The sequence below is a fragment of the Misgurnus anguillicaudatus genome, chromosome 13 (assembly GCF_027580225.2).
Source record: "Misgurnus anguillicaudatus chromosome 13, ASM2758022v2, whole genome shotgun sequence".
NCBI lineage: Eukaryota > Metazoa > Chordata > Actinopteri > Cypriniformes > Cobitidae > Misgurnus > Misgurnus anguillicaudatus.
In genome coordinates, this window is record NC_073349.2 from 17549389 (window position 1) to 17558773 (window position 9385).

General features: G+C 38.5%; 1 long non-coding RNA gene across 1 annotated transcript; it reads right to left on the reverse strand.

Moving 5' to 3' along the window:
- Positions 1-2702: 2702 nt before the first annotated feature.
- LOC141369297 (uncharacterized) lies at positions 2703-8537 on the reverse strand. Its single transcript, XR_012372909.1, has 4 exons — positions 8430-8537; positions 7318-7392; positions 3523-3764; positions 2703-3169 (listed from the first exon to the last, which is right to left on the reverse strand). It is a non-coding gene; the product is annotated as an uncharacterized lncRNA (long non-coding RNA).
- Positions 8538-9385: the final 848 nt, after the last annotated feature.

Here is a 9385-nt window from a genome sequence, read left to right on the forward strand (position 1 = left end):
CTGTGTAAAATTGGTGCTCTGTGCTGGATACAATGGAGCACAAAGGCAGGGGGCTGGTGGCCCAGTCGGGAGCGCAAGCACACAGCTGTGAACAGAGCCTGCACAGCCCCGCTCAATATGGGCCCTCATCACATCTGTAGTGGTCCGGCCGCGGCTTCCGCCGGTGCACCGCACAATGAGAGCCCTCAGCAAATCCTTTGTTGTGACTTTCAAGGCCCTTTCTGGCCGAAATCTTAAATATTTCATTAGGCCCCCTTCACCCACTCCCATTCTTCAGGTCTATTATAAGGCGAAGAACTGCGGTTTACCCTGAAATCTATTCCCAAGAGGGTCAACAAAAGATTCCTCCAGATCTGTTTGAGGTCTGACGCAATCCTGTTGCTCCTCAAACACGTCAATGTTTAAGTTTCAAACTGTGATGAAAGGAGCATAACTTTTAGCTCTGTCATCTGCATATATTCTATCATGAATAATAAGCAAGGTTCATTTTAATCCAGTCGTGATGGTGATTTGAAATTGATGTAAGGCTTGTGATTTAGTGCTGGGCAAAGATTAATCGTGATTAATCGCATACAAAATAAAAGTGATTATTGGTATAATATATGAGTGTGTGCTGTGTCGAATTATTATGTATAAATATATATACACACATTCATGTATGTATTAAAGAAACATTTACATTATTTATAAATATTTATTTATATTTTTATATAATCTATATTAAATATAAATAAAAAAAAATGATATATAAATAAAACAATTCTGAAATGAATATATGAATGTGTGTGTGGTTAAATATACATAATAATTAGACACAGTACACGCACATATATTATGAAAAAAATCACTTTTATTTTCTATGCGATTAATCGCGATTAATCTTTGCCCAGCACTACAATTAATTATTAAAAATTATTTAATTAACATTAAATGCATACACGTGCTTAATAAGATATGAAAAAATATTACTTATAAAAGAGGAGCTGTCCAACTAAATGAGCATTTTAATAAATTAGATTGATCGATTGATAGACACAAATAGCCCCAAACTAAAACGAAAAATCTGAACCTTTAAAATTACTTTTCCAATTTTCCGATTTTTTAAATAAAAATGGTTGATGTAAATGTTATCCCATCTTTTTAAGGTTACAAAGGTTCGTTTTATAATTGCAACATCAATAACTCTTAAACAATTATTATTTTTAAACATCATGTAAATGCTAAGCTCATAAAGTGTGTTTGTTAATAATTATCACCTAAAAGATCATCTCTGCTTTGTTGAATCACACTTATATAGACTGCATACAGAAGATGATAAACCACTCCCATACAAATATTAAACACTTGTTAATAACATTTGACTCTGTGCCGCAAAGAGCTCTGTCAGCCTGGCTAAACAGCTCTGAAAAGGATTTGCCTTTATGTGAGGTCTTAAACTGCTGTGCTGATTTGGCAGATAACAATGACTTGGCTTTTGTCAAGGTTGAGGGGGCCTTGATTTATCCAACACTTTAAGCAGCCCTAATGAATAATTCAATGTTATCATTCAACGTACCGCTCAGTTATCATGTTTTGATTCCTTTTTTTTCACACGTGAGGGAACCGGACGGACGGGGCGCATGGTGCAGGGGCATAAATAATGCACAGCATGGGACAAAACAAGAAAGGCCCCGGCGCAGGACTCTGCCTGTCAGCTTGATAAATATAATGTGTCACCAATTAAAAACTCATTGCCATTCTCTAATTCAGCCAGCGCCTTGTTAACCGCTGCCTGGCAGGGAGGCTCCCCCTCTCGGCCCCCGGCCCCAGCTACCAGCACCCTCCATAATAGAGGGCCTGCTTTTCCCATCCTTTAAAACCACATCCCCTTTCCATTGGCATGTAAATAAGACATTCATTCAGCACCACTTTTCCATCCAAGGCAAAAAAAAATGACCATCAATGTCTTTGATTCAAATCTTTTTTCTCCGGAAAACAAAGAATTCTATAGTTTCAGATTTTTTTACGCCCCCAAAAAAACCTTTCTTGCCTTTCTTTTAGGGCATTCTCATGGTAATGGTGTTGACACAACTTTGGGCAGAGCGGGTATACAACGTGTATGAACCCTAGCAGGAGTCCATTACAGAAATGCCATTTAGCAAGCTGTTTCTGTGAGAAAGTCAAACGTTTAAGAGGCTTTTTTAAAGGCGGCTGAGAATCAGTGCTTCACGGGAACAGCGGGAGGGCTTTTCGGCAAGTTTAACTGAAACTAAAGGCTGTCCAGGTCTGATGTTTGCTAACCGGAGTCAAATGTGTCGGAATGCATGAGAACGCTATTCATTCTAAGACGATGTCTACGGTCTTTAGTGCTCGCCAGCTCCTTCGTTTTATTTCTTGGTGTTCGGCATTTGTTCGCTTTCTGTTTAAGTGTTTGTTATTTGTTTGTTTGCAATTTTGTTTAATTTTTGTTTGTACAATTATGCCAAATGGTCTCCCACTTACAAATCAGAGTGGGAAGGTTAAAGGTCAGGGGACTAATGAGTCAAGTGTCAATGTGTCTGAGTAAAAGAGAGCAAGTTCTGTTTAAGATTTTACACATTTTTTACAAACAACCCAACAAACCAATAAATAAAAATAACATTATAATGTACTCACTTACTCGGCACATTTTTTAAAGCAACCACCATGTATCAAAATGACATGGGTGCAATGTCAAGTATCATTCAAGTTAGCTTTATTGACAGCATTGGTGGTGCCAGCATAGATTTTGTTTGCTTTAACAAAAAGATAAAAGATGTGGCAATACGTGCATTTTTATTTTACCCATTACATTTATGCGTTTGGCAGATGCTTTAATCAAAAGCACAAAAGTGTGTTTTCTGGGATCAAACCTATGACCTTTTGCGCTGTTAACGAAATGCTTTACCAGCTGAGTCACGGGAACACTTTAAAATAAAACACAAAACCTTTAACATAATACATCCAAGCAAAAGTATTACATACATCGGAAACAGTATCCGTATACAAATACTGCATAAACACAGTGTGTTCTCCAACAATCACTGTTCTCCATTGATGTGCCTTCAAAGAGACTTTTAAAGATTACGTGCCACTGTTTCTCACATCCGCTCTTAATCACCGTGGCCCCTGGCATGCAAAGATGAGGGGCCAGCTGTGTCTGTGCCACAGACTAGAGAGAAAGAGCGAGAATGGGAAGAGAATGAAAGAGAGACAGAATAAGTTGAGCCTAAAATATAATGCCTGCTTGTGTCTTTTCATCAAGCCTCTCTCATACAGTCGTACAGGAATGCGAAATATTCCATTTAGAAGTGTCTAAATAAGTGTTTTCAACATATCAAAGGCGGTCTGCTAGAAGCATTGAATTAAGGAGAACGTATCCCCCCACCAAATCAAAGCCCACCCTAACTACAACACCTCCCGCCCCACCACCAGGACTGCTCAAAGCCTATGCTCATTACTACTGTCACATCGGCAGTGGAGAGGCTTGGCACAGCCTCGTGTACTTAATTGAATTAGACATACCCGCTTGTTTAGGCATTGTGCGATGGCATGAGAATCCCGCAGCCTTTTTCCATGATAAAAACGAGAGGCTTCGGCAACACTTGTCAGCACATCTATGCGGCCCGACCTCGGTGCGTAAAACTGAAGAGTACGAGGAAAGGTGCCAGGCAGAGAGAAGATACACAGGAGCATCTTTTAAGAAGCTGGAGTGGTGCCCACCTAGGGAATGCTGGGAGCTGCTTGTTAGGGGTCGTATCTGAGCCCTATAATCACAAAGCAATCAACATCAAACTAAGAAATGACCCACACGTCAGGCTTACACAAGTGACCGGGTCGACAGTAATTTCAATAATTATGTGTGGAATTTTTTGCCAAAGTATTTGTCTTACTGCAGCATTTTTACAAAGATTGGCTCCGATTAGAATTAAACATGAGGAACATTCTTGTTTTATTTAAAGTGCACTTAAATAAAGGTTGCACAATATGGAAGTTGTCCTGTGCTTGTGCAAATAAAGGCAGTCACATAAAACTCAATTAAATTAAAGGAATAATCCACCCAAAAAAATGAAAATTCTCTCATTTTAGTCAGATCTAAATAAACTGAAGAAAGAAAGTCATAAACACAAACGAATGTGTTTATATTAAAAAAATGTCATGTTACCTTATATAAGAGCAAACACATTGAAGCTCCACAAAGAAACATAAACTCACCTAAAGGATTATTAGGAACACCTGTTCAATTTCTCATTAATGCAATTATCTTACCAACCAATCACATGGCAGTTGCTTCAATGCATTTAGGGGTGTGGTCCTGGTCAAGACAATCTCCTGAGCTCCAAACTGAATGTCAGAATGGGAAAGAAAGGTGATTGTGGCATGGTTGTTGGTGCCAGACGGGCCGGTCTGAGTATTTCACAATCTGCTCAGTTACTGGGATTTGTAAACCATTTCTAGGGTTTACAAAGAATGGTGTGAAAAGGGAAAAAGATCCAGTATGCTGCAGTCCTGTTCGCGAAAATGCCTTCTTGTTGATGCTAGAGGTCAGAGGAGAATGGGCCGACTGATTCAAGCTGATAGAAGAGCAACTTTGACTGAAATAACCACTCGTTACAACCGAGGTATGCAGCAAAGCATTTATGAAGCCACAACACACACAACCTTGAGGCAGATGGGCTACATCAGCAGAAGACCCCACCGGGTACCACTCGTCTCCATTACAAATAGGAAAAAGAGGCTACAATTTGCACAAGCTCACCAAAATTGGACAGTTGAAGACAGGAAAATGTTGCCTGGTCTGATGAGTCTCGATTTCTGTTGAGTCAGAATTTGGCGTAAAAAGAATGAGAACATGGATCCATCATGCTTTGTTACCACTGTGCAGGCTGGTGGTGGTGGTGTAATGGTGTGGGGGATGTTTTCTTGGCACACTTTAGCCCCCTTAGTGCCAATTGGGCATTGTTTAAATGCCACGGCCTACCTGAGCATTGTTTCTGACCATGTCCATCCCTTTATGACCACCATGTACCCATCCTCTGATGGCTACTTCCAGCAGGATAATACACCATCTCACAAAGCTCGAATAATTTCAAATTAGTTTCTTGAACATGACAATGAGTTCACTGTACTAAAATGGCCCCCACAGTCACCAGATCTCAACCTAATAGAGCATCTTTGGGATGTGGATGTGCCCTGGATGTGTGCATCCCACAAATCTCCATCAACTGCAAGATGCTATCCTAACAATATGTGCCAACATTTCTAAAGAATGCTTTCAGCACCTTGTTGAATCAATGCCACGTAGAATTAAGGCAGTTCTGAAGGCGAGGGGGGGGTCAAACACAGTATTAGTATGGTGTTCCTAATAATCCTTTAGGTGAGTGAATATCCATCATTACAGTAATCCAGACTCATTGGATTAATATATATGTCTTCTGAAGAACTACACATACGTACTCTGGGGACACCAAAGATTTGTTTTACATCTTAAAAAAGTATTGTAAAATGTCCCCTTTAAAAAAATTAAGTTAAACATTTTAAAAGTTATGTTAACTTTTCACAAGCCAATTTGTAGGTCCTAAAATCGTAGGTTGAATTGACTTGCAAAACCAAGTTGATTTAACTTCATGCTGCATTTTTAGTTCAAATATGGTGCCGTGACGAAACACACACATGACACAGATGACTACTGTTGTCACGGGACACATGAGAACCCACAAGATTAAAATTTTTCAATGTAAATTAAAGATGCAAATATTTACATGACATTTATTACTTTGTGTAGAAAGAAAGTCATATGCATCTGGGATGACATGAGGGCGAGTAAATAATAGTGGACATTTTATTTTCGAGTGATCCTTCCCTTTTTTGCATTGTAGAAAAATTTGCCACAATTAATTTATTCTTAAATAACAATGCTTACCTCTATTCAGCTGGTCATGTTTTCAACATCGGCACCCATAACCCAATGTACATAAAAGAGTGAGAGTGAATGATTTTAAATGCAATATTTTGGCATTTTTGGCTCATTTGTTTGCTTTTGTACTTTTTGTATGAATTCAAGTGGAGAGCGACATTCAGAAGACCCCAAAAACGGTCCTTGGTGAATGACATTAGAAGCAACAGCTTGGCCCCATGACCCACATCTCTTAACCTAACTTTTAAAGACAACAGCCCATGTGCGCTTTGGTATTTTAGAGTTTGGTTTAAAATTCAGTGCAAAAGAGAGAGAAAGCCACCGAGCAAAAAAGACAGAAAGGGCGAAAAAGAGGCGCCTAATGTGATTGCCCTCTGCATTTATCCAGCGAGCTTTGAAGAGAGCTAAGAGGGGATGCCTCTGTGCTGTCACTACATAATGCCACCTCACTAACCTCGGGGGTCAGGCCCAGACTAACACCGTAACCCTGGGCCCTGATCCGCCTCCAGACCCTTTAGTGGTGCATCCAGCTGTCAGTAATGCAGCCCAAACTTTATTCAATTCGAGATCACTGAACGTGAAAGGATAATCTCTGAATAATTGGAGCCTATGGACCCTGGAGAATCTTAACTTTACCTCAATACCCCTGACTTATTTTCCGAGAGGACACCCTTGTTACCCTCAATGAACAACCAGATGGGCAATTATAATTTTGCAATAATTGTTCAGAGGCTTTGGCGGGTTGTCATTCAGGCTAAGAGGGAGTAAACATAGCTTCTTCAGGGCCACCAGCACTCTGTCTTGCACTACAAGTGAACACCAGACATACAGACAGTCTACCATCCAAAGCCACTCCATGCCACTTTTCACATGAATAAAACGCAGACACAATTAAATGACTGAGACTGTCACATTCCTACACATTAGCATTGAAGAGTCGCAACATTCCTGAGATGTTTCTCATTATGACCTATGGACTGTAGAGCTTTAGAAATGTCACAGACAATGCGTGACATTTTGATGAAGAGTTCTTCACAAACATCTAATCGCAATAAATCTTCATTTTGCTCTCTGGGAAGGAATCTGTCATAGCGATGATTTATAACAATTCAAAACACTCGCAAGTCAACCGAAGCCGGTCATAATGTTATCATAATGGGGTTGCATTCACCATAACCATAATAGAAACTGTGTTAAAACAATACTTCATTGAGATGCATTGTCACATTTATCAACACAGAGAAAACAGTAGCAACAACAAAGTCGGGCAAACACAAACAAACAAATCCATCTCTGATCAACACAATAACTCAGTTTACACTTGAAATATGGCCTTTCTATCAGGCTGAATCAAACAGAGAACGTGAATGGGCAAAACAGAGTGGGCCCCGGATTCTCCTTACCGCTGTGCTTTAAGTGTTTGTCTTTCCAATGTATGGATGATTCGCTCATGGAGGGCCACACTGGGAGGGTTTATGCTGAGGACAATAAAATATGAAAATTAGCATTGCTGGTGCTGCTTCTGTAATCCGTCATCATACTGTCAAATTAGCATGGGACCTATGGCCCAAAGTTACCTCTGTCAATGCAAATTCCATTATGAATATCATTATGAACTATCAGTTGTTTACCATTAAAACCATTACAAAATTCCTTTATGAAGTGTGTTTTGAGCCTCATTCCCGTAAGATCTAATTGGCTCCTATTCGCCAATATAAAATTACTTAACAGATTACCATACCTTTATAGTTTCCATTAAAACCAATACAGCTCCCATTATAACCATTAAATCTATATGAATTTCTGTGATGGTTTCTATCGTTTTTTAGCAAGGCTATCTGGGACAGAAAAGAGGAATACCTTCATCGAGGTGAGTACTTCGCGAAGCCATACGTGACAATCTCGGCTGTCAATTTGGTTCCTCTCGACGAAACTTCGGATTACCTCAAGTCACGTGCGGAGTAAAAACATTATTGAAATTGTAACTTAGATTTAGTTTAATTGCTAAACTACAAGTAAACGAAATTTCAATGAATTTGAAAGACGCGCAAGGGTTGTTTTATCAATGGGACAAAATAGGGTGATGACTTTCGAGTTTCAAATGGCCAGTATTTTGTTATTCTTGAACCCATAGACATGGGCTGAATCCCAAACCGCCTACTTCCATACTATATAGTACGCAAAGTAGCGCTTTTTACATACTATATATAGTATGGAAGTAGGCGGTTTGGGATTCAGCCATGGTCTTGGTTTCATAGTAAAGTTGTTTTCAAGCTCTTTCTATCTGAACAAATAGTTTTAGCATTTAACTATGTTTAAATTTTTTGTCACATACCTACAGTGTAATTAGTTTCAATGCATGTATTGACGATTCACAAAAAGGCACATCGTTTGGAAACGCAGTTATAACTTCATCGTTACGTGCGAACGAAATTATTTATCTGCATGTTTTGTTTATATTGATATTCATCGCTATGTTTACATTCTGTATATTAAAGTATTGCCTTACATTTACCTCAGAAACCGCTCCACACGATTCAGACGTTGATGAACTTTCCTAATTCTACGGACTGAACCGCGAGTCTATTCAGACCGGTATGAACAGTTCATTCCAAAGAATCGACTCAAAAACGTATTCACACACAATGATTTTTTTGTACAAGAAGACATTTAAATAAAACAGCAAGAGAAATAGTTATAAAAAGAAAAGAGTAAGAATAAAATATATAAAAATTATAATAGGATGACAACCGTACAGAAAATAATTTTTTATCTACCTGTTATGTTGCTATACACCTGTGCAAGAAGTTGATATGTGCACGAAATATAAATACAAATGAATTGACATAAAGCAAGTTTGTTTTCAATGGTAATGAATAAATTTGCAAAGTTAGTTGAGTTGATGCTGTATTTCAATAGTTTTAAATGTGCAATGGAACACCTTATTAAAAATTGATATTTTTATTCATGCAATATATGTGAGAAAAAAAACTATGATTTCCATAACTTCTGTAATGGGCAACCTGTCTGGGGACTTAATAGTTGTATAAATTGATATATCATTATTGATTTATTATATTTATTTTATAACATTGATTACAAAATATATTGGTCCAGTTTGGTTTGTGCTTTGTCCGTGTTATTTTCCCATTTGAATATGTTACATGTCTTAAAATATGATTGCCCAACTCAGACATACGAGTTTCCCAGGTGCTATGTGTAACTTTTAAAAGGATCTCTTAACAGAAATGCAATATAATATACATAACTCACCTAAAGGATTATTAGGAACACCTGTTTAATTTCTCTTTAGTGCAATTATCTAATCAACCAATCACATGGGAGTTGTTTCAATGCATTTAGGCGTGTGGTCCTGGTCAAGACAATCTCCTGAACTCCCAACTGAATGTCAGAATGGAAAAAGAAAGGTGATTTAAGCAATTTTGAGCGTGGCATGGTTGTTGGTGCCAG